This window comes from Mugil cephalus, chromosome 3, assembly GCF_022458985.1.
Source record: "Mugil cephalus isolate CIBA_MC_2020 chromosome 3, CIBA_Mcephalus_1.1, whole genome shotgun sequence".
NCBI classification, from domain to species: domain Eukaryota; kingdom Metazoa; phylum Chordata; class Actinopteri; order Mugiliformes; family Mugilidae; genus Mugil; species Mugil cephalus.
Window position 1 is genome coordinate 22,974,946 of NC_061772.1, and position 26,254 is coordinate 23,001,199.

Sequence of the window (26,254 nt, forward strand, 5' to 3'; positions counted from 1 at the left end):
AAATGAAAAGGTTACTGATAGAGTCAGATGAATAAAGCATCCTCAGTTCCGTCAACCGTATTCAGAGACTTTGGCAAGGGTGTAATTAAATGTTATCAGAAAATACGTTCATCTGCCTGTTTGTGTCAAAACAGGACCACAATTCCAAACATGCACATTTCCCATAATGCTTTGGGGGACGTAAACAGGAAATATAATGTGCTTGAATTCGGTTGAAGGGATAAAAAAGACATGCTGTTTTGTTTTCTTTTTTGATATTTAGGATAAATGAATTACGCCGAATTCGCTAGCATGTTGTGTTTGAAAAGTTGTTGAGGATATTTTGAAAAAATAATTCATTGTGTTAACTTAATGTTGACGAAGACACAAAAACGTGGATATTCTCAAGCAAGTTCTGAACAAAAGGGCCGTCTTTCTTTTTGAAATTTCAAAGCGGATTTACGGATTTTCCTTCGCAACGGACACCGGGGATACTGATGTCTTCGGGAAAAGTAAGTAACAATGAATCCGTTAATACGTATTTTATGTCTGTATGTTCAGATTTGACAAATTTATGACTGCCGGAAAGAGAACGATTTTGACGAAAAATGCAACAACTGGACGCTGAGTTGGAAACCACTTCAATTTATTCAGTAACTTCTTCATATAAACCAAATGTCAGGATACTTTCAGACTTTTCACTATATACTGAAACCATAATAGTAATATAGATGAAAAATGTGCAAAAAATGATTAATAATTTTCTGAGGTGAAAGTCTTTATTATGTGAGAACTGCAAACTTTAAACGATGATTCAAATGTCTCATCAATTACTGTGATTTTATTTATTACCTCAAACTGTTTCATTGACATAAACAACATACTTGACGTCTTTTCATTTAAGTATTTGCCAAATTAAAGGATTCTATTTGGGTCTGTATCATTAGAACTTACACTGCATTGAATATTCATCAGAGCAACTGAAAAGCTGTGTTTCTTTTTTTCCTGTCTTTGGCTCTTTATTTTGTCGCAGTTGTGAACGTGTGGTTTTCTCTAGAGACAGAAAATCTCTCCTTGTTATGGGCTAACAGTTCCCTTCATTAGAATATTAATGACACAGGCCACTGCAACGAATGCCCCTTTAAGACTGTGGTGTCTGCGTGTGTGTGTGTGTGTGTTAGAAAGTATGAATAAGTGACGATATCTGAAGTTACTTAACTGTCGTCTTTATTCACTCAGCTTAAATGAGGCCCTGAGAGAAAACTGTCACACTCGGGAGGCTCTGAGCATGCCTGCTTCACATCCACGTCTCCATCAACAGATCAAAACACCATTTTATCTTACTAATTGTAAAGTGTATCTTATAGCTTCAACCAGACCAGTCTCTTTATTTAAATTTTGGCTGCCAACTTCTTTATGGGACCGTAAATCCACATCCATAGCTTCAAAGAAAGAGACCCTTTATCGCCCGATCGAGACTGACCAGCCAGCTGCTTCCAGGCCGGTGAGGGGATTAAAGGCACTTTCAAGCTAAACACGAAACCTCCACATCTCCACAGCTAGACAGACAAGTAGGATGGAGGCGTGGGCAGATTCTTGGGTTTGTGAAAGCAAAGGGAAAACTAGGCCAAGGAGGCCAGAGGGGCTGTGTGGTCCACTCTCTGTTGTTGTTCACAGATATGATTTTGCTCAAATGGCGGCGGGCAGGTCCAGAATGGATTTGTCAGCTACCACAAAGGTGTGTATTCATAATGTCTTGCGCTGTTAGTGATTTACTTGAACTCCCTGAAAGATAACCTCTGGCTTGGCTAAGCCTTGACACGCCAATGACACACAAGGTTTTTCAACAAGAAAAAAACTAAATCTCTTCTTTTTTCTTCTCTTATGAACAACAAACTAATGTTTCGCGGTCATCGCCTGGTAAATACAACTAATTCTGCAGAGTGTGACTTTTTAGGTTTTTTTAATTGTTCCAGCAGACATTTTATTTTCCTGGCGCGTGGCTCTCACCTGCAAACTAGTTGATTAATATCTGCTGCAAGGAGGCGCTGATCACAGAGAGATTTAGAAGTGGCACAGTTTGCTCATGCTGTTAACTACCACATAGCGCCTGTGTTTGAGCAGACATGAATCAGTGTTTCTGTTCCGTTTCATCCAGGCGGTCTCGGGTTAATCTTTAAACGGCATTATTGAAAAGTTGAGTTTTGGGGGCGAGGAAAATACAGAGGTGGTCCGAGATGCACACAGCATTTCCTCGTTCTGCTTCAGTCCATGGGTGATGTATTAAAGTAGGGGCCCTTAAAACTTTTTTCACTCCAATAAGCGCAATAGCAAAGTAGCATTCTGAAAGCAGCCATTGCTCGTTAGGTGAGGTTCATAAAACTCCTCCTTCCGTACTCGTCCGACAATGAATTACACAGAACATCTTTGTGTGATAGTTTTCGGCAGCTCTCTTGAATCAGTAATCTGACATTCACTCCAGGGTTGGCCTGACGGTGCTCTCAGAGTCGTAGCTTTTGGATCTCCCTCCCTGTGTGAACTTGTTGTGTGGTCTGGCAAGACTAATCATGCAAACTTTAGGAAACGACATCAGATCTTTCAAATGAAGATAACCCCGACCCTGATCCTCCTCCTGTGGTGCTCAGATGTGCAGAGAAGGCAAAGGAAGTATTTCTGTAATAAACGCTATTTATGAAAATGTGATTTACACATATAAACTTTATCACTTTACCCACATAAGACAGCCGTCTTTTCACCCCATCTATCAGTGTGGCTATTTGTTGACCTGATGTCATAAGACCCAGTTCTGTTCTAGCGTGACCTGACTTCAGTGAGTATCACCCCACCAAGGTAAACACCTGGCAAATAATTAACAGCTCCAGCTAATATTCCCATTAGAAGAGTTTACCTCCATTTATACGCAGTTTAAAGACACCTTTCATTTAGTTACGATCACTATCTTATAAATGGATGTCAAGAGAAGGAAGAGATCCACGAAATATATTTATTTAAAGTATCACTGGGATGATCTTGCAGTTTATATCAGTTTGCATTAATGTTCCCAGTCTGAGAATATTGAATTGAATGTGATTTGGGTCGTGCATATTGTATTACATTTGGACTTTCTCAAGTATTAAAAATAGCACTTTTCCAATTGCAGTCTGTGGGAGATATTTGGTTTCAGTTTGGACATTCAAACAAAACGTTCAGGATGTGCATCTGCACCGGAGTATTTACTACTGTTTACAATACGCAGCTTTTTTTTCCCGTTTAGACTCAGCTCTGTGCAGCAGTTTATTAGGCAGGGGTAGAGATGCATGCCCGAAAGAAAAGTCCAGAGGGAGAAACACACGCGTAAACAATGTGTCTTTGGATACTGCCAACCTTCTCTATATAGTGGCTGCAGGAATGAGACAGGGAGGCTGGATTTGCATGGTTCCAAAAAAAAAATAAAAAATAAAAAAAAATAAATCCAGCTGCATGTAAAGAAGAATCATCTAATGTGCCCTGCCATGATCTCATATTGAAGCAGAAAAAGCTTCACACACTCAGCACTGTTGGGACTGAACCTGATGAAAAACCCAGATAAACATCGTAGAGGTGGGTAATGTACAATAACCACTAACCCAAACACAATCATTATTGTTTTTAATAGACTAGGTGAATGTACGTTTCGCTTGCCAAAGCAATATAAACTGTGACTCTTGTCTTCGCTCATAAAGCATTGTGCTGTCACTGCACTGCACATATTGTCATCACATTCTCATCATATAGGGTACCAGCTTCATGGAGGTTTATTCAGCCGGCGTGTGTTACCTGTGGTCTCACAAAGTCGCCATGTGAACATCTGAAAATATCTGGGGTATTTTGTGCAAATGGTTGACAAATTAAAATCAAGGTTGAAACATTTTCTAAGTTACATGTGCTTGTAACTTACCCCACTGTAGCAAAAGATGCTTTCAGATGCGTAGTTTTATAAAGACGGGTACAAAATCCAATAATAATTATAATTACAGATCGCTGTTATGGGATTTCTCCCATTGTTCTCTTTTAAGTCCGTCTGTGGTTACTTCTGGTTAACTCAACGCTAAGGTTAAAACACGAATGAGACAAAAGTGGTATTTGTAATCTTGTTAAAACCCCAAAACCTCCCAAGTAAAGCCTTCAACCGAGCCACAAAAATACCGTGTGTCCGCTCTATTGTCGCCTATCGCAAGTCAAACATCGGCTCTCTAAAGGAAGACAATGGGTCTGCCAATTGAAAGCGGTCATTCTGCAGTTTTGAAGGAGGCCCTGTGTTAGCACATCCAGTTTTGTGAGACCTGTCTAGAGCTCAATTCACAGAGTCTGAGGGTCTTTCATCTCCCTGGGCCTATCACTCTAAGCTGGGAAACAGGAGCTAAGGGAGCCTCAACTCACAGAACCCCAGCCTGGCTTCCCTGCCCTCAAACCCCTCCTATTCCTGCCTGCCGTCCTGGCCCTCTCAAAGGACCCTTTCAGTATTGTGTTGAGGCCCGGTTCCAGGTCAATGGGAGCCCAGAGATTTAGAGTTGCAGTCTGAGTGGGAACAAATGGTTTGTTTGGTGAGCGGCCTGAAGTAGCTTTAGAACTTCCATCAAACCCAAGGTATTGCTGACTTAAGTATTTAGTATTACTGCGGCAGAACTAATATGACCGTGATGACAGAGGCGTTGGTTTGCGCTTCAAATCCCGCCGCTTGTTTTGCAGACCGAGGTCGAGCGCGGCTCCTCGCACAGAAGTCCGTGTAATCTTTTAGTTTTTATTGATATTGCGAAAACTTGTTCAACACGTCTCAACAAAATGCCACAAAATGTCCGAGGTAAATTAAAGCTGGTGACACCTGCTTTGGCATTTTCAGAAGCAAAATTTATACTGACCTGCACGGGGCTGACATTTAAAAGTAACACATTTGCTCCTGTCAGTGGAATTACTGCAACAAATCCATTTTAATAGATATATAAATATAGCCGGCAATGAGTAAAGAAACCGTTAGAACTGCCAGCAGCAGTACGGTCGAATCATTCCGTAGCCATCAGTCCGCTCTTGTTTTGATCGGTGCTGTTGGGGGATTAATTCTGTATGTGCAAGGTCATGTCCCTGCGCGGGGTGTGGTTTGTCTTGTGCCCCATCTACCCTGAGTGGCAGCTCAGCTTCATTTGGGAGACATCACCCCTGTACTCTATCTCTAGCCATGCCCGCTCAAGCCTTTGTGCGAGTCCCAGTCTCTGATTGGGCTGTATAATGTGACTGATGTCCTCTGGGCAATCTGCTGTTGGGACAAGGACGCGCTCAGGTGATCCAGAGGCTGATTGGCGCCCGGGTAATGGAGAGAGGACACTGTGACCTCCGAGGCTGTCAGGTGCCAAACCGGCCTGTTAATTATGCATCCGGACGCTCATCTGCTGCTGGAACCGGGCCGCCACCGCCTGCGCGGCGTCTAGACATGCAAAAGCCTGAGAATTCGCAAGCATCACAAGCTCAGCAGTCGGCGGGCATGTGTGTGAGAATTCTGAACCATCTGGTTTCAGGCGGAGCTGTCTCTCTGCATGTTGTGTGAACAGCAGAGAAGGGGATGCTTCAGTACTGTTTATAGGTGTGTGAAATATCCATATTTCCCCAAGTCAGGATTTCATGGTTGAGCAAGGTTGGCCAGCAGACAGAAATTTTTTTTTCCGGCAGTACCTCTTTCTTTCTTTCTTTCTTTCTTTCTTTCTTTCTTTCTTTCTTTCTTTCTTCACCAACCAGGCATAACATTACGACCAGTGACAGGTGTAGTAAATATAAAGTGAATAACATTGACCATCTTGTGACAAAACGGTGTTCTGCTGGGAAACGTTCGGACCTGGCGTTCGTGTAGATGTTACCTAGACATGTCCTGCCCAACAAGACCAGACCAGGTATCCCCACCCTTATATCGGTGATACTCCTTGATCCCCAGCAGGATGCAACCTGACACAAGCGCACGTACAAAAATGATTTAGGAACAACTCAAAAAACATCAAAAGCAGCACAACGTGTTGACCTGGCCTCCGAATTCAACGAGATCCCAAACTGGTCAAGTATCTGTGGGACAATCCACACCTATAGGACACATAGGACCCCCACTAACAACAGTATTTTGACAGACAAATGATAAGATCAGATAAGATATGCCTTTATTCATCCCACAGTGGGGAAATTCTCATTAACAGCAGTCACGCAGGCAGTGCACATATGGGTGGACTAAAGAATAAAAATAAGGACACCCTCTTAAAGGCCCATGTCCATTCTCTGATGAGTCACAGCTGTCCCGGAGGCACAAGGGAGACCTACACAATGTTAGGAAGGTGGTCATAATGTTATGGCTGATTGGTATATGCTGACAATTATAGCAATGCCTTTCACCCTGTCACCCTTGTATGGAGGAGTAAGCAAGTATTGATGCTTTATCTGCCATCCTCCCCTCCTCCTCCCCCTCCCCATCACTCACCTTCTCCTCATAATCCTACCTCATCTCTCTTTAATTGGTCTTCTGTGTGCTTATCTCCCCCCCTCCCCCCTTCGTCTCTGCCCTACATCTCCTCATTTTGTTTTAGCTTCAGATGATCTTGTGGATAGGCTAATTTCTTGCTGCTTTATCACCTACTCTAATCAGACAGGCGTAAAGGAGCCGCGTTGCCCTGTATTACATTCAGCGTAGTATATGTGCGCGTTTCTGTTTGTGTGGCCCGTTGGGTTATTGCATTGTCTGAGGCAACGCCTGCCAACACTATTTCTTTTAGACAGACAAAAGCTTCGTTTTGGATGAGCCGCGTTTATTGTTCTTGCTGACTTTGCCTTTATGACAGGATGACTAATGAGCACACTCTAGTGTAGTTTGTGCGTAGAATAAACACCATCAAAAGCAACAGCAATTGGCGCCGTTGTAAAATCCCTCGGAAAGGGAAATTTATGATTTTAAATGCGTGCGCCGCGACTTTGAATGAAGGGTCACATAAGCACTTTGGCTAGCTGCATCCCGAGACCTTTGCTGAGATCGTTCCTGTAACGGTCCCGTATTTTTATTGCAGTCTTTGCGATCTTTGCGGTGAAAGTAAAAGGAAACAACGGTTCACCTTTGTCGGAGACACAAACAACACCCAAGTCTAGCTGTGTGTGTTAAGCTGGAATCAACAATACGTTTATACTCTGTTGGCAAAGGGTATTAAAACATGTTACCAATATAAAAAGCAATAAACCTGAACATGTCCACTACATAGGTCACAGCAATGAAACAATACTATAAATTATCAGGCATAACATTATGACCACCTTCCTAATATTATGTAGGTCTCTTTTGAGCCTCCAGAACAGTTGTGACTCATTATGAACACTTTCTGAGGATGTCCTGTGGTGTCTGGCCTTTGGGTCCTGTGGGGTCTCTGTGGATCATCCCACAGATATTTGATCAGTTTGGGATCTAGTGAACTTAGAGGCCAAGTCAACACCTTATTGATCCTAAGTTGTTCCTAAACTGTTTTTGTGTGTGTTTGTGTGTGGCTGCCATCAAGGCATCAGGTGTCATTGCTTTGGGGTTTAGGGTGTCTGGTCTAGGTGGGTGGTACTAAGTCTAAGTAACACTGACACGAATGCTTGGTCCAAAAGTTTCACAGCAAAACAATGAATTGTCACAAGATGGTCAATGTTCTTTTCTTCTCCTCCCAGTGGTTTTAATGTTGTGGCTGATCTTTGCATGTTCCCACAGCTTCAATTTGAATATTGTTTCTATGTAACGAGTCAAGCCCAGGTGGATTCGAAACCCAGGATGTGCAGCACACTGTGAGACCAGCATGCGGTAGAAGCAAATGGGGCTCTGTATTATACAGACGTCATTCACATTATTGATATTGATCATTTGCAGATGCAGTGTTTTCTTACTGGAGGGGAGATAAGGGGTATGTGGTAATGTCTGCAGACGTCTGAAGGTCCATTACGTAGCTCGCTGCCAGACAGGATGATGTCATAGAGGAGGAGGGTTAATAAATGCTGGAACTGAAACACGCTGCACTGTCCTTCTTTTTCGTTAGACTACTATAATATTCAGTAGTAGATGTACGTCAGAAGGTCACAGTTTAATTCAGTTCAGTTTAGTTCAATTCAATTGTATCTATATAGCATCAATAAAAATACAAATTGTCTCAAGGTGCTTTTCAAAACCCAGCCTAAATCTCCCCGAGCGAGGACGAAGGCAACTTTAACAAGACTTAAACTTTTTTCATCACACATATAATCTGCTGAGTAAATATTAAGCTAAAAATATATTAATTGGACTGGGTACAGCGGGGGAAATGACTAAGACGAGTCGTGGTTGCTCCCGTTCTGTGTTTTTATACGTAATCTCCCTACATGACTACTCTGCCCTGGTTTCTAATATTAACCCAAACTCAGAACTGTCAGAGAGGATAAGATCCTGCAGGCGGTTTTACCTGCTCAAAAGAAATGCCCATGAAAAAAGTCAAAGGCAGCATCTTGCATAAGGTTTTTGTGTACAGCTCCTGTTGCTTCACATTGTTTGCAAATTCATGCTGCACTGAGGGACGCACTGGGGGTGCATTATGATTAGAAAGTAAATGCAACCCAGGGAAAAGCCAAAAAATCCGGAGCCAAAATTAGGGACGGCTGAGGTGAAATAGCAGAAAATGCCTCTGAGGAGTTTAGAACATTTTAATCATTGCTACGGTTGTGTAATATATGTGCACCTTTACAGAGTGACAGAGACACATGCAGCTCTGTCAACCAGGGCACTTATTCACACTGCAGAGTTTGACACTAATGTGAAAGTTTAAAAGTATTCGTGGTATTTGTCATCACGTCGAGCTTTGATTTTACAATTTGTATGCTGCGGTCTAAAAGAGGGATGAATCACTCCCATTGAGCCGCTCTCGACGTTATGTGTTTTCTTCGGCTCTGTGTTTTCCTCTTTGGTCATTAGTGAACAGAGGCCTGGCCTCAGAGAACAGCATGTGGAAGAGCAGAGAGAAAGATGCTACATTAGGAGAGGCAAATGAGAGAATTTAAATCCCAGGTTTGCATCATGGCTACTTTGCATACACCGACCAGGCGTAACATTATGATCACCTTCTTAATGTTGTGTATGTCTCCCTTGTGCCTCCAGAACCGTTCTGACCCATCAGATAATGGACATGGGCCTTCTGAGGGCGGGCATTTGGTTCCTGTAGGTTTGGTTCATTTTGTTCAGGTAATTTATTCTTCACAAGAATCTCGAGCGCCAAACTCCGGGGAAGTCCTCATTGGGCCCTCGCACTGCATACGTCACACACGGTGAGCATTGTGGAGATGCGGAACATGGACAACAAGAGGCAGTTTTCGTAATATTTTGGTCCGTGTCCGTCAGATCACGCCGTTCACTCCGCATACACCCACACACAGTATGCCCATCTCAAAGCAGGAGAGATCACGATTGTTAGCATCTCCCAGAGTGGCTGCTAGCATTTCTGCTTTTCCGCACTAACTGCGCTCACTTCCAACAAACTGCGAGAACTCCCTAATGAGTGCACTCCAAGGGGCGAGGCCAAACTTCTCACTTTACAGCCTTTACTATCATCCACGCTAATGGTGCGTTCCATTTGAACTCAGAAGTTGGAATTTCCGAGTTCCCAGTTGGAATTTTCAACTGGAACGCCCCCCAAAGTTGGATTTTCTACTCAGAAAGGCGTAGAATCCTCTCTATCCCCGAGCTGAGTTACCAAGATGGCCGCCCCGTGTGTAAACAGTAATTAGAAGCTCCTGTAATATTCCGTTTATTAGCACTTCGGGTTAGTTTTTGTTGCATTAAATCGGTTTCACAGACTGACATATGTTGAAATGCTGTTACAGTGTAGGTGAATGTTTTTCATTTGTTATATGGGAACTTACGAGACCATGTCGTGCTAACAACAGCTAAAAACAATAGCCTGGTGAAACAAAATCGGAGCCAAACACCATCGTGCCAACTGTGATTAACGGCCTGTTTTTTTCTACATTTAAATAAAACAATTAAAACTTTTGAATATCTTTATGTTTGCCTCATGGTCATCACTGTAAATTTATTCTAGTAAAAAACTCACGAGTTGGTTCAAGTTATCTGTTCCATTTACAATTTGTAACTAAAATGGTCTAAATTTAACTGTAATTTCACTCTGCACTTGAAAATTGTGAATATTGAACACACAAAGTTTCCAGGCAAGAGCTTTCATGGACGCGGCCATCTAGTTTTCCAGCTTCTGGAACTGGAACGTCGATAACTCCAGTGTGACGTCAGTTCCGACTCTGACTTCCACCCTCCGACTTCCACCAAGGCATGACATTAAATTGTCACAAAATAGTCAATGTTGTGTCCTTCTCCTGTCAGTGGTTTTAATATTGCGGCTCATCCGTGTCTCTTAACTGCATGCGGCAACATCATATGAAATGTAAACTTATAAAATATAGCAATGCAATGTCAATCTTAGCAAGCTCACAGCATACCGAGGGTTTGGGTTTATTCACCTACAGAATTAATCACTGTTTGCTCTAAAGTAATATGTAATAAAAATGTGTTTTCTTATTTCGCAACCTTATTTCACAAGCCAAATCACAGAGTTCTTTGCCCAGTTCAAGAGTTTAATTAACTGAAACACAAGAGGCAACAATGAAGCCTTTTCCGGTTCGTGAGTTATTGCTTGGGCCTGAACCTTTCGCTGGATAGAGTGCTCCATCCACTTAGAGAAACACACAGAAAGCGCAGACAAACAGACTCCCACGCATTGCGAGAAGCCGCGTGTAACTTATGTTGCTGGAATGGCAGCTGGAGTTTGTGACAAAGAATTAAGAAACCTGAGCCAGCTTTATGCGTGTTACTCTTACTTCCATATCTTTCTCGGTTTCTCCGGGGTCTCTCGTCGGGTTCATATGTCATCCAAGAAATGTAGAAACCGAAAATGTCCCAGAAGTTGTGTGTTGTTTAAACGCTCCAGGGTCCGGGTCACTGTCACAGGATGTTTACTGCACCCTCTGCTCAAGCCCAAATAAATCACCCTTACATTTAAGCATTTATCAGCTCAAAATCTCCCAGTCAGATTAGCAGAGTAGCAACACAGCTTAGGTGAACCCTCATTACTGAGCAAGTATGTGTGTGAAGTGACTTCAGGATTGTTCTCCGCCAGCACACTTTCTATTGTTTTCACCCCGTCTCTGTCTCCTCCTAAGTGCTCTAATATTGACAGATTACTTAAGGGGAATGGCCCACCCAGCCCCTTTAAATTTCTTATGAGATACGATTAATGATATCATCAGATGATTGGATCCCGGATAACCAGACAGTTTGAGGACGTCCTCTGTGAGGAATAAACAAAAGGGGGATTTGTCTTGTAAAGCAGACGACTATTATTTTATTCGCCTCCAACCCATTACTAAAACCTACGTGTCACCTGTCAATCCCTTTACTGAAACCGTTTAGTTCTGGTCTTTAAGGTCATGTTGACTCTTATTTTAGCATGCATTGGGGGAAACGGCGGTGAATATAATTTCATCTGAAACGCTCAGAGCATTAAAAGTAGTATTTAAAAATTCAACAGCCGCATCTCTTTCCAGAAACAGTGGCCCGGTTATTTCCGGATAATCCACAGAATATAGGGTACGCGGTTTTATTTGGGAATATTTCATTTTAGGAAGTAGTCTCAAATTCAGAAGCGCGCGGCAAATCCTAAATATAGTGTTGCTCTCGTGTGCATAGATTTGTTTTTACTGTAGCAGCGCATCTCTCAGGTAAAGTTGATTAGGTTCGTATTCAAGTGCTGGTCGACCTATTAACAATTTAAGTTCTTCCCCGCGCCGCACCTACAGTGGACATGTTTTACAAGCTGATAAAAGTGTACTTCAGCACGCGTGCTGTGCTGAAGACGACGAGGTTTGCGTGGAACGACTGTATGCGTTTTGTATCCATGCATTATGAATGGGTTTTTAGAGCCCCATCAACTATTTCTCCGGTGCTTCCATGTGCAAAAGCGTTTCCTCTGACGCCGAGAGCCGACGTCATCGGTGGAGACAGAAATAACGTGCATACTTTGCTGCGAATAGTTACCCACGGAGGACACAGGAGGAAGTGCTTCGCCGCTCTCTCTCTTTTTCTCCAAAGAAAGGCCTGACAATAGCGTTTCTCCATTTCTCTCCATCCCTCAAGTCCAAAACCTAATAGGGTCTTGTCCTTTCCAGATTCATTGGACAACATGTTGTAATTTCACCGATAAGCTGCTGGTCCTCGGGTTTTCCTGCTAAATTAAATTCGGTCATATCTGCACATTGGGACTTTAGATTAATGGAATAATAACTAAAACTCAATGGGAAATACATGAGAAACGAGAGGGCAACCGTCAAGGTCGCGTTCAAGGACGAGACATCACCGGGGGACGCTGCACATATTCGCAAGGTGTGTGCCTTTCTCATCCTCCTTCCTTCCTCTCCGTTCCGTCTCGCACAAACGCGCACACACACACACACAGACTCGCACTTATTCTCCAAAAACCAGGCCAATCTCCCCCTGTCTGCGGAGATTGAGCTGCTCATCAGAGCCCGTTAATTACATCGTTCTCTAAAGGGATGACAAGTTAAGCCACTTTCTTTTCGTGGTTGGGTCTGAAGCGTGGAGGCGGGACTGAAAGCTAAGCTCAATAATCCATTGGGTGGAGGGACACGTCTCCGTTTTCATCAGTCATCTATGACCCCGGCTATTGGTAAGTGGAAAATAGCCGTCTCCGTCTCCTCCCAACTACTGCAGGAATATGTATCGGTGTCCCCACGCAGCACTTCGCCTCTTAGGTCTCTCCCCTCAGCCTCCGTTAGCGTCCTCCAGTCTCCCCTATGGCGTGCTGGATGACACGAGGACATAATTGCAATTTAACACAGTTACAGACGCAGAAGAGATCTAATGTCTTAATGGTATTGTGGGATTTTTTTTGCTGCCTCATCCCCCTGAGTGCAGCCTTGGCTGGGCTAGCACAAAGACTACATATTTTATGCAATCCTTCATCATCATCACTTGCGTTACCATCAGAACGTGGTGATGTTGTCGCCTGTTTGCTCACACCAGGCTTTTTGTTATTATGTTTTGATGATGTTCGAAAAAGGCCAAGTGACGCATCTGCTTACCCTAACCTTTCACCGAGAGCTTTTAATTAGCGCCGTCGTCACTCAGCAGATGGTTTCGCTGGGGTTTCGCGTGCGTGCATGCGTGCGCGCGCAAAGGTGTACGAAAAAATGAACCTCGGCGGCAGTTTCCGTGGCTCTGATCCTACAAGTGAAAGGAGCAGATAAATGGAAAATTGTTCTTCCCTGAAATGCTCCCTCATTTTGGTGTTTTGACGATGGTGTCAGTGACAGAGCGAGAGGAGAGAGGGCCAAATTCCTGCTGCTCAAGTGGGTTGAGATCTGGTAACTGTGAATGCCACAGTCTGTAATTTGCCCAGTTCCAACTGTCCGTCAAACCGTTAACTGCCTCCCTCGTGGAAACTCCTACAAATTATGTTTACATGTACGTAATTTGCATAGAAAATTTATTTTTGTCACACATTTGAAAGGACTTGGCCTTTTATATCAGTGGTTCCCATCCGTTTTTCCTTGCGGCCCCCTCTGCTTTCTTTTATCTAAGACAAGCGGACCCCACCCCCCCACACAGTACACAAACAGACGCACCATCAGACCGTATGGAGTATTATGCAGTTCCATCTATACATGAAACATATTCAGGTCCTAAAGTTAAAAAAAAAAAAATCCTGAGCCTGAATTTTTTAAGCTAATTAATTCATTCATTTAAGGAATTATTCTATTCGCAATTTAACCATTTAATTCACTTTAAATTCATACAAAAATAACTGGAGATCATATTCTAACTCTAAATGGCATAAATTTACAATCTTTTACAACATTTCATATTAGTTATTTTTATTTTTTACTTTGTTTGTAGTTATGACACATTCTCCTAGCTTCATAAATTCACTCTCCATCTTTCTGACAACAGTGACTTGATGGTTTCAGCTTAGATGATGCCTTCATGAAAACTTGGAAATTCTATATTCCATCAAACGTCAGCCATCCGATACCATAACGTTCACGTTACAGGTTAACTCGGAGGAGAAAAAAAAAGTTTAGTGTATTGTCACCATTTGCTGAACATTAAAATATGTGCAGCAGCAATTTTTTTCATTTTGGAAGCAGTCATTTTTGAGCTTGACAACTCAGAGCTTATTTTTCCCAAGTTGTCTTGATTGCTGTTCCTGGAACTCAATCAAGCTTTCCAAGATCCACCCCCACCCAACTTCTGATTGGCTACTAAAGCTGTGTTACCCTTATTCCATTGGTAGGCGAACTCAATTGACTGCGCGAATCTAACAAAACAGTGCATCAACAATTTATTTATTTTTTATATTCCATTTGTTTATTTGTTTTACTGATCATAACCCAGCTTGCAGTACGTCATCCTCTCGTCCCACATTTCCCTTTAGCCTCTCGCCCTTTAACTCGGTGCCCGTTCGTCCGTGCGCGCTCGTGTTTACGTGTGGATGCTCGTGAGTCAACTCAACCGCTTGCTTTATCGCCCGGTATCTTCGCGAGCTGATAGCGCTGCAGCATATTTACTGCTGGTTAGACATTAATTAGTCTGATAAGAACAGCAAAGACCAACTCCCTGAGAAAACAATCCAACCCAAATCCCGTCTTTCTTCAAACACATTCAGATACCTGCAGTAGATGTTGTTGTGCTACATCTTACGTTGACCAAGCAAATCTGCACTTGGGCTTTTTCTGGTTCTTCTACTTTACTCATTCTCCTTTCTTAACCCTCCCCACCTTTCATTTCTTTCTTCAGTCCCTTCCTTCCTCAAATACCCTGCACAATGTAGTTTGTCCACTCCAGCCATTTTCTCTACAGCCCAGTAAATATCAATAGCATCTGGATGATATTTACTGGTGTGGGGAAGATGAATGCCCTACTCTAAATGCTTCAACCTCATTGCCTCTTGGAGTATTAGTCATGTAAACAACGTCTGCTTATTAATGGTAAAAGCTTTCCCTAATGATCCACACCTCACATGAGTCTGAAATATCAAGTCAGGGCATAAAGAGCAGCCATACATCATCGTAACGAATGATGGGAGGCTGGCGGAAGGCTGGAGGAGGAGGCCCGTCCCGATGCTAATTCACTCTCAATTTCCCTGCCTGATTCATATGCTATTTGGTCATAATACATCAAGGCTGTATGATTCTTCCATTAAAGCCGCAAGCTTTGCCTTCACTTCACTGCGTGTTGTTTGTCAGCGTTATAGGACACTTACGCATTTGGAAGTGACGCAAGCATTTCTGAAAGTCAACATTAAGGCGGCACACAAGTCACCGTAATTGCGTGCTGACTTCTGTTTGCATGTGCAAAGTTCTGTATCCTGAAGGCAATTCCACAAGGAACGCTAGTAATTTACAAACCTAATCAAATGTGTTTCCGAAGAAGCGGTATGTGTCTTTTAACGAGTGTTCTGTTATCTGGCTGACATGATCAGTCCCCTGAGAGAATCCATCAAAGCCCCGTTGTCTTCAGCACGCTGGATGGTTTCGAAGAAAATTGGCATGACTGTAAATTTGTCAAATGTTGAGTAATCAGAGGCCAGTCAGCCGTAAATAAACAAATTCAGTTTAACACGCCGTGGCATACTAACTAGCTTCACCGCAATATTGCTTATAATAGGGTGTGATTATTTTTAATGCCGCTGCTGAATGGTCAATGACAATGTTAATTCCCTAATGAGTCAGAAGTGTCTGTGAATGCGCTCTGAATGCTCGCGTCGCTTATTCCCCGGATCCGTGAGCAGGTTGTGCTTTCCAATCTGTGTAAAACACCCAATCACATCAGCACAATAATAAAAGTGCATCAGGGAACAATGGTTAGGGGTCAGGAACAGGGAGTGGTGCATTAACACTGCTGTGAGACCGTAACACTATCCGTGATGCAGGTGGATGTGTCTTTGGAGCCTCTTAAATCTGGTTTGATTCACCAATTAGCTATGAAGGTTTCGATGCGGAAGCTAATGGATGGGTGACTTAAGTGGTGTTAAAACCATCTGTCGTCTGCTATTTGTCTTTTAAGCAGATGCTGCCAAAAGACAGACCTACTTTACATGACACTGTGGTGCCTATGCGGTGAACATCAGGTTTTTTTTTTTAAGGTCCCAGTAAGGTGCTTTGGTGTTGCCACGGTTTCTATAGCATCTGCATGCGAGGGTGTGGGTGTCTCCTCTTTGTTCATGGGTCCAAACAAAGCCACAAACAGCCATTAGACTGTTACCAATTAGTCTGATCTGATTTAGAGTCTGATAATATCGTGACTTTGGGTTTTCTAAACTAGTGCTTAAGACATGTGGGATATGCTGTGCATTCGGCTGAGCGACTAACGGTTTTTAGTGCAGTTCAGTGCACGTGACCTCTTGCCTGTTTGCGCTTAGCTTAGTGCAACAATTTGCTAGTCTGGTATAACGATGCGTGCAAACTATGCAAAAGAAAAGCCCACAACACGCCTCTTTTTAAACAGTGTGAGAAACTTCCAACAGGCTTTAGGATTTATGCAAATATCACAATGCTGACCTTTTCTAAAAGAATGATTTCTAAAATTTCTAAAAGATGAAGGCTGGTGTCTTCCACCAGTGGTGTGTGTGTGTGTGTGTGGTTGCATGTAACAGCTTTTAATTCAAAGATCTGTTTTCAGCAGTCAGCGTTGGGGAGTATATCAGTGGCATGACTCGACACGATATCTGTAATGGTACACGAACGCGGAAATGTTTTGTTCTTTTTTTATTTAGAAAATCGTTGCTGAATGTTCCAACAAACGTCCAAATTCCTTACTAATACTAAATGACCATTATTGTCATCTCTTTAACTGCAAAGATTACGTTCAAAGCCAGAAGCATGGATTTTAAATTTGTGTGCTTACTGACCGGCACAGCTGCAGTGCTTTTTGACGACTAATACGACTAATACTCGGAATAGCTTAGCCGCGGCTTGATCGCTTTTGAAAATGGTTCTCCAACTTTACGGGCAGTAACAAATGTTTGGAAGTGACTCACATGTTTGGATCAGTGTAGTGTATTCTCTTAACAGTGTGGGGAAGCGTAGTCGTGAAAGTGTGCTGGAAAGGTTGCAGTGGAGAACAAACTGTAGTTTGCTAGGAATTGGTTATTGGCCACACGGGCATAGCTATGGCTTCATATTTCAGATACACTGCTATTCGGTCCACTGAACCTGGATCATTCAACTTGCATAATCATCATCAGTTGTGTGGGCTGGGGAGCCACAGTGGTCAGAGAAGATTAGTTCCTATCTGCTCTGAAAATTACTTTACCGTACACGTTGCTAGTTTGAGAATTCATCCGATTTATAAACTGGCAGTAATGCTTGCTTGAGAGCACACGGCTACGCATGAAATCTGGTGAATTGATAGACTTCAGTAAAGATTGTGCCCAATGTGGATTGTGGAGTTAATGGGATAGTGTGCAGCTTGCAATTTGATTCAGTTTGTATCAGTATCGGTATTAAATCCAGTATTCGGGTCAGGCCGCGTTTTGGAGCGTCGCGGAATACAAGCTGTTCAGTCAAAGCTGGGTTTCCCAGAAGATCTGATATCTGCCCGGGCTGACTGGTTCGTTCCTGCTCATGAGGCCACCAACCTCTCGTCAACTGTCCAGCAACCGCTTCCACTCCTGACGACCCGGGCTTCATTCATTATTTCAACAAAACCCTGAAACTTGTCCAAGAAGGGCCGACCACCCCCGAGAGAACGGACTGAGTCACCCAGACTCACACACACACTGCATTACTTATGACCAGAGAGCCACTTGACACAGGAGTGGTCAAGATTATTGCTTTATTGGTGGCAAGAGGATGTCATTTGAGATGCAGCACAAGTAGCCAAGCTTTAAAAGCACAGTGGCTCTCAGATTCCCACTTGTAAAAGTGCTATCAGACCTGTCCAGCCAGCTTCGGCGCCTGTGCTAGCCTTGGCACCGGCACTAGGCTGGAACTGGGCCGCGCCTGGGGCCGACTGCGCGTACGTAAAACGCAGGGACCATATCCGCTGTGGAAATACAATCCTGCCACCCCATCCCCCCCCGCCCTCTGTCTGCCCACTGGCCAGCGTCTGGATCTCCTCTAGTGAAAAGTGTAATCCGGCGTAAGTGCTAGTTTGCCTGTTTATGCTTTACACGGGCCGTGGCTTTTTCAGGGTCACTGAAACGGTGTGTGCGCCGTGCAGCGTTGTCGGCGTGTACCTCCTGTCAGAAGGGATTTTGGGTAGGTCTTAATGACGGTGCGTCTTTGCCGTTTTGCCTTTGCCTTATAGTGCGCTGATAAAAGGAAAAGCAGAGCTGAAAGTGATGACACAGGATCACTTTGTCTCACCCCGGAGCCCCAGCCTGACCCATGGCTGTATCATAATAATAGCTCTGTGTGACAGCCATGCTGCTCCACTCAGACCAAATGTTAGCTGACAGTTGTTCCTGCATGAGCACCAGTGGGCCCTAGCTGCTGCTGCTGCTGCTGCTGCTGCTGGCCTCTGTCCAGCTATTGTGCTGTAGGTATCAATAATGCTGAATGGTACTGGGTCAGGGATTGTGATGCTACAACCAGCGCAGCTGCACGCGGTGGCCAGAGTAAAAACACGTCATCGTCAATAATGTATTCGGGTCAAAACATTCAGAAAAGAGTGAAGCTCTATTCATGGTTGACTTCACATAAGAATACGTCTCATATAGAAATGGAATAATCAAAAACCTCTGGCGCGGTTTCCGTTCCTTCCCCCTCTTCATCAAGGAGAGCGTTACCAGACTGTTGGGATGATGTGCTGAGCCAGGTGTGTGGATGTGCTGCTAATCCCACGCACCCCCTCCAGGATCAGGGGAATCCCAGAGCTTCAAAAGAGCGATCTGGTTCGCCGCGGGCCGGCCAGGTCTTTTGGCTTTGACAGGGCTTTTGTTTGTAATGGCCGTTTTGCGGTTGCAGGGGACATGGGAGGGTCGAGTATCAGGCCGCCTGGCCAAACAGTCGCCCCACTGTTCTCCGGCAGGGAACACACGGAGCAGCCTCAATTAGTTTCTCCAGTAATCTCCCTCCCCTGTCACATGATCCCGGCTGTTTGTAATAACACACAGGGGGCCTGGGCCGGCCTGGTCAGGAAATGAGATGATCCACGGCTGACAGCTTAGACACATAGCAGCCACTTATCTGTTATTACTGCGCTGCAAAAACAATCTCGCTCTCCCCCGTGTGTGAGCATGCGTGCGCACGTGCACGTGTTTGCGCATGATTGCGTGGATACGAAACAAAACGTGTGATATCAAAACAGGTCAGAGATCAGCAGATTAGCGGCGGAGCCTAATCAGATTTCTATATGTGCGTCTGCATAATGCCTGCGCACGATTGAAACGTAACCACGAGTGTACCAATACCAGCTTGTTTGCGCGGTTAGGGAGTGCACAAAGGTGATGCTTCCGTTAAACCTTGAACAATGGTTTCCTTCTAATGGGCTGGTGTCGGCCCACCAGAGGCCCCCGCGGCTCCGACGATCAGCGTCAACATCACCTGCGTCATGTTCCCAGTCAGTGATGTGGATATCCTGCACCGCCCCGCGCTGTACCCATCCCCTCACTGTCCTGCTCAATATGTAGGCGCCATCAGCTGCGGAGAAGGATCGCAAATGATGTGCGGAGCGTACACGCCGATCACCATAAAAGAGAGGGAGAGAGAGAGGGGGAGAGATACCTCATCTGAAAAGCTCCAGTTCAAAGGCTGAGATCTGCTTCTCTTTGGCTCTTGGCAGAGTCAGAGATCAAAGCTAAACGCCGAGCAACAAATGTGTGTTTCTGTCACTGGCGATTTGTCTGTGTGTTTGATCAGCAGCCTCCCTTATCTCCCTGCCTCACTCCGCTGCTAATATGCAGTAATGGACTACCTTTCATGAGACGAGAGACGAGGGGTTGACGTGAAGGATGTGACTGAGGTGAATGGGGTGGATGGGAAGACACTTTGCAGACAAATCACACAGGTTCCTGGAAACACGATATTGCACACATGGGCTATGTGCCCTTAGAAGTAGCTGAGGAGGCATTCACCTTCGTCTTAACCCCACCGACGATAGCATGTAGAACGCACTTTCTGACGTTAAATCTTGTATATTTTTATTAAAGCTGGCATGCACACGTCCTGCTCACCGACTCCGGGTCGTCGTCTATTTTCTACCACATTGTTCGTCTCTCACATTGTCTGTTTTAGGCCTTGACATATATTAAGACAACAGGCAAATAAACCCCCCTACTCTTAGCTGCTTGCAAAAAAAGGAAATCCTGGCTTTGACCTTTTTTATGTTAAAATCCGTGCGGCGGTTGGTAAAAGGAAAACAATTCCCACAGGACGGGCTGAAAGGCCTGTTTATTCTGCCCTGGCTGCCTTTGGTCTGGCAGAGGAGGAAATAGCTTGGCTTTTCCAGTCGCTATGTAAATACTAGAAGAAGTGTGCCACTGTGCTTAAGTGAAAAAAAAACAAAAAAAAACTCAGCCAGCATGGTGTTTTTACAGTTCCTACTCAACTTCAGTGGCGCAGCGTACACTTCTAATCCACACAGTAGCTTTTTTTCCCCCCCCGACAAAGAATTAAACACCTTTCATAAGCTGGTTGGAGAAATTCACTTTTTGTTGGATGATTTTCTACCTCAGAGTGCAGAAGCTTTCACACTTTAAAAAGAGTGGTGTTTTCAGAAGTGTCTGCTGGTGAGACCCAGACAGACGTAATGGGTTCCTGCCACATGTCCGCCCCTAAGTGAAAATGTGACACCGTCAGGCTCTCCACTGGATTACTGTCCTCACCGACCTCTAACACCGGCGTGATGACTGTCGTTAGATAGGTTAGATACAGCTATAGCTATAGACGGGCCTTCGTTTTTATCTCTTTTATCTGTCTCTCTCTGTAAATGTGCGGGTTTTGTGATCCAGGAGAGCACTTCCCGTAACAAGTTTGACTCTTCGTGAAAGAGCCCTGCTGGTAAAATGACTCGAGTAAAGAACTGTGTTTAAGACACTAAGCCCCCACTGAGAAATCACCTTTGTGATCGAAGTCAGGAAAGCTCCAATGACACCAGCTGGCTGTCCACCTCCTCCTTCGCCTGCCAGCTCCGCCTCACGCTGTGCACAGCTGGGCAGGAACTGGATTAATGTTGTTTGCGGGGCCGGCGTTAAATGAGAGTTCAGTGGCGCTGTATAGGAGGACGTTTTTGTTGTTGTCGAAGCGCGAAGGCGACGAAGGGCCACATCTGAATGCGGCTATTGTTTCGCTTCAGGGTCGTTGATGGTTAATTACAGCTCATGGCCCTCAAATTATTTCTTTTTGTTTCTTCCGCGACAACCGCTGAGGTCCTCATCCGCATGTTACCATTCATAATCTTTGTCATCACAGCGCACGCAAACAAATGCTCCCTAATTTAATTTGAGTGGAGTCAATATCAGATCATGATTTCAGAGAATTATATCTCAATTACACTCCTGGTCCTTTTTTTTTTTTTTTCTGTCAATGTGCTGCTGGAAAAATAAGTTTCCATATGTCTGCAGAGAACTGGCTGTAACTGATTGAGTTTAACGCGAGTTAACGTTATTTGCTTGTGCACAGACTGGCCAACAAAAACAGATTTAATAAAAACATTCAATATTTGTATTAAAACATGCAGTGCTTCAGTACACCCCAGTCCTATTTGATTATGGATCACTAATCTATGGCATTTATCTACGCCGTCTGAAGTATTTATACCTGTGCGCCGGTGGGGCTGTATTGTTCTGTAATTATGCCGCGGAAAGACTAGGCAACGACGGGTTGTGTGTTGAGATTCACTCTGCACTTCACAAAACTATGAGTGGGACTGAGTGGCATTTGGAGTTGAAGTTAATAAATGTGCATCAGCAGTTAGTTTCTCTAAAATCACTGCAGCTCAGAAGAGAGAAGGGAAGACGATGAGTAGGAGCCTGAACAAACAACAACTTTCTGTGTTTTTACGGCCTACCCCCGTAACGTGTAGTCACATTTCTCAGGCTTACATACGGTCTGGAACTAACCTTTTATACGGTATGAAGTTCTGGTTTGTGTTAGTTGGCCATGTCTTGTTATCTTTGGTTTTAACCTGCACCAGCATAGTAGTTTATTGAATGATTAAAAGTAGGGACTGGCATCAAGAACTGGTTCAAACTGGTCATCGATATCATTAGCAATCATCCTTATCGATTTCCCTTATTGATTCTTTTCGTGCCGAATCTTTACGCCCCAGGCCAGATGGCGATGGTAATGCACCTAATAGTTTTTTTTTGCCATAAAATAGAAGAAGAATCTTTACATCGAAGCACAGTCATTCACGTGACTCTCGCGTGACAATGAAGACACAATGGCGGAGAGACTGAAACAGTCCAAAGTGGGGCTTCACTTCTCCAGAAGGGACTGTAACAGCGCAACGTGCAACTTATGCAGCACCGTAATTTAAAGCTTGGGCGGCAACACCACCAACAAGCTGAAGCATGCGACAGCGACTCACGACATTTAAATACCGAGAGTGCCATGTGTTCAACAATCTCCAGTCAACAAGGGCAGCTTTCGGTCTCAGCAGAGCAGAGCTCAGAGGATCCGGTGACCAATTTCCAATTTGTTTTCTTTAACAGGCTCTTAACTCCATTTTTTTTTTTTACACGAAACCACAAACACCTACTTTTTCTTAATGAAAAATTCGCAGAAGGAATTGATAAGGAAATCGATAATGGCATCAGCATCAATAAAATCTTATTAGTACCCATCCCTAGTTAATAGTGCGTCTGTTCATTTCGGTTTAGTTTGGTTTCGTTCTTTTTATTCTTTTTATTTTGTTTTGTCATTTTTAACTGTGCACTCAGAAAACCCTGTGGTGCCTTTTATCTATCAAAGAAGCCTCTGTAACATATCCTGAGTGTGGTGCACATTTGTGAAATCACATTTTGCGCTTTTGTTCACCCTGGGATATTTTAAATAAATGAATGAAGGAGCATTCTTGTGTGAAAATAGCAAAAAAATAAAAAGTCAGAGTCATAACTAACTGTAGCAGATTAGAAATAATGACATCTGCTCTATGTCTAACTGGTGAGTTATTAACAGTAGTAAAAACAGGTAGTTATTCTTCTGTAGAAGCCTTAGGCATTCAGTAGCAAAAACAAATACTTAAATACGTGAAGAAAGGCGAGCGTTTTCTTCCTTTGTACTTGGGAGATCTTACAATAAGAGAGAGCATTAGCAATTTATCTCTAGTTCCATTTGTATGGAGATGATCTGTTATGAACAGTTTGCTTCAATTTATGGTGTTTTTGTGCCTCTGTGTCTGACATGTTTGATGGTTGTCTCTCTCCGCGGGGTCTTTGTAAGATTTTCTAGTAAACCGAGTGTTCGGTTCCAGGAGGCAAGGGGAGAGAGTTGGAGAGAATCTCTGGAGGGATAGGGTAACAGGTGGGCAGAGTGCCATTCACAAGGGTCACACAGCACAATGCTAGCATCTCCCTTTGATGCTGATACCATCTTCTGTGTGTCTGCTCAGCCCTGCTCCCTATTTCACTGCTCAGCGACTTTACATCCAGTTACCTCCGACTGTGTCTGCAGAACTGCCCCCGGATCCAATAACACAGCACCACTGTAAGACAATTACCCGCTTTAATAACGGGCGTCATTACACACCCAGTGGATAGAATATGAAATACGAATTCTGAACTTGGTCCGCGTGCGCGTGTGTCCGCGTGCGTGCGAGCGCCGTCAAATCCCATCTGCACTCTCGCTGATCATTATGTCTTTATGAGTTTAGTTTCATTAGAGCCTTTAAAGTTCTCCTAAATTACAATGCTTAGGTGAGAATAATTTCCATTATATGTGTGATGACTGGTTTGCCGTGTAGCCTGAATCCCATGTTTTATTATGTGTACAGAAAAACACATTAGCCGACCACCTTAAATGTAGCTTTACATAAAATCCAGGTGTCGTGACCGGAGTTGTTCCAACAAAAGCATCACCACAAGCAACAAAACAAACCATTCATTACCAGGTTGGAATTTTACAGCTGCGGAACAAGTCATGCATTTTCATTGGCTCAGTGGACCAGCGCCGACCGTCCATAGTGTGCATGGGGCCGCAATGTAGAAAAGAAAGGACTGGGAGATGGAGAAGGAGCTTATAAGTCATTTATGAGACATAAATTATTAATGAGCATCATGATGGCAGAACAGAGACTGAAAACCCACAACGCCATCTGGACTATGAGGATGGTTTGTCAAAACAAAATGGATAGATGAAATTTTGATTAAGTTTATTACTAAACCTGAATCTAATTTACACAGTCATTTGTTGCTTTGGGTTGGAGACACTGATTAACATGCTTGTAGTATAGCATAAACGTATAGGCATCTAAGTGTCTGAACTAATATGTTCAAAGTGTACTCATTACATTATTATGATAATGTACTCCACTTTTATTGTATAGTAAAGATTTAATTGAGTTGGATTAGTTTTATGAGAACAATGAATGAATCAGTTTTCCTAGGTTTTCCACTAGGGGTGGCACTAGTCTATACCAGTAATACCTGGCAAAAGCATATACACCTATCATGCTTAATCCTAATACTGTGCTGATTGCCCTTTTGCTGCCAAAACAACTCTGACCCATTGAGTCATTGACTTCACTAGACCCTTGAAGGTGTGCTCTGAGGGTATCTGGCACCAGGATGTTAGCTTGGATCTTTTAAGTCCTGTACGTTTTGAAGTGGGACCTCCATAGATTGGACTTGTTTGACCATCCCAAGAATTCTCGTCTGGATTCAGATTTGGGCAATTCTGAAGCCATGTTAACACCTCAAACTTGTTGTTGTGCTCCTTAAACCATTCTTGAACTGTTTTTGCTTTCTGGCAAGGCTCATTATCCTGCTGGAAGAAGCCATAACCATCAGGGAATACTGTTTCCATGAAAGAGTGTACATGGTCTGCAGCACTGCTTAGGAAGGTGGTAGCATTAAAGTAGCTTCTACATGGATGGCAGGACCCAAGGTTTCCCAGCAGAACATTGCCCAAAGCCTCACACTGCCTCTCCGAGCTTCCATTCTTCCTATAGTGCATCCTCAAGAATCATCTCATCTCATCTCGTCTTCTTTTACCGCGTAATCCTCACTAGGGTCACGGGGGTTGCTGGAGCCTTTTCCAGTCTGTCCTCGGGCAAGAGGCAAGGTACAACCTAGACAGGTTGCCAGTCTATCGCAGGGCTTACACAGAGACAAACAACCATTCGCACTCACACTCACACCAAGTGCAATTTAGAATCACCTGTCAACAGGGTACCTACGCAAGTATGGAAAGTATGGAAAATGTATGGAATTTAATTTTAAAAATTTCCAGGTTGGGAAAAATATGGAAAATGATATCAAAATATTCAATTTTCTAAAACGTATGAATATCTAAAAAAACATTAATGGACTAAAATATTTGCGTGAGAGCAGACAGTGGGCTACATATCCAAAAAAAACATTTGGGCAGATGACAAGTTGAATGCTCAGCCCTCTGCTCTTATCCTCCTCCTACCCATTTTAAGGGCCTAGCTACACCTAGCCTACCTAGATCTTCTAGAAATTATTTGGTGACACAACCATATCGCATATATATTCAGAATAATGGAATCAAACAAGTTATTTGCATGTTACCCAACTATCTACTCAAATTACATATTTTTTTTTTTTTTTATGTGTAGGAACCCTGAGTCAACCTAACGAGCAAGTCTTTGGAGGTGGGAGGAGTGCCCGGCTGGAGAAAACCCACGCAAACACAGGGAGAACATGCAAACCCCACCCAGAAAGGCCTGAGTTGGACTTGAACTCGGACCTTTTCGCTGGGAGGCATCAGCGCTGACCACAGAGCCCCTTCAGAATCAAGAACATTAAGCTGGGTAAAAGCTGGGTACAAGGGGAATTTCACCAAGTTCACCAAGAGTCAGTCTATATAAAAAGTTTAAAAGAAATCCTATTGCCATGTGTTCCCCAGGTATGCAACGCACACACCCCTGGCCATCCACTTCATGTAGAAGAGAACGTGACTTATCAAACCAGGCCACCTTCTTCCATGGGTCCAATTCTGATGCTCATGATTCCATTGTTGGCTCTTTTGGCAGAGGACACTGGTTTAATTCAAAGCTTGAATTAAA

General features: G+C 43.7%; 1 long non-coding RNA gene across 1 annotated transcript; it reads left to right on the plus strand.

Annotated features, from left to right (window-relative positions):
* Window positions 1-228: 228 nt before the first annotated feature.
* LOC125005667 lies at window positions 229-26,254 on the plus strand. The gene is made up of 3 exons (XR_007112473.1): window positions 229-491; window positions 25,805-25,999; window positions 26,095-26,254. It is a non-coding gene; the product is annotated as an uncharacterized LOC125005667 (long non-coding RNA).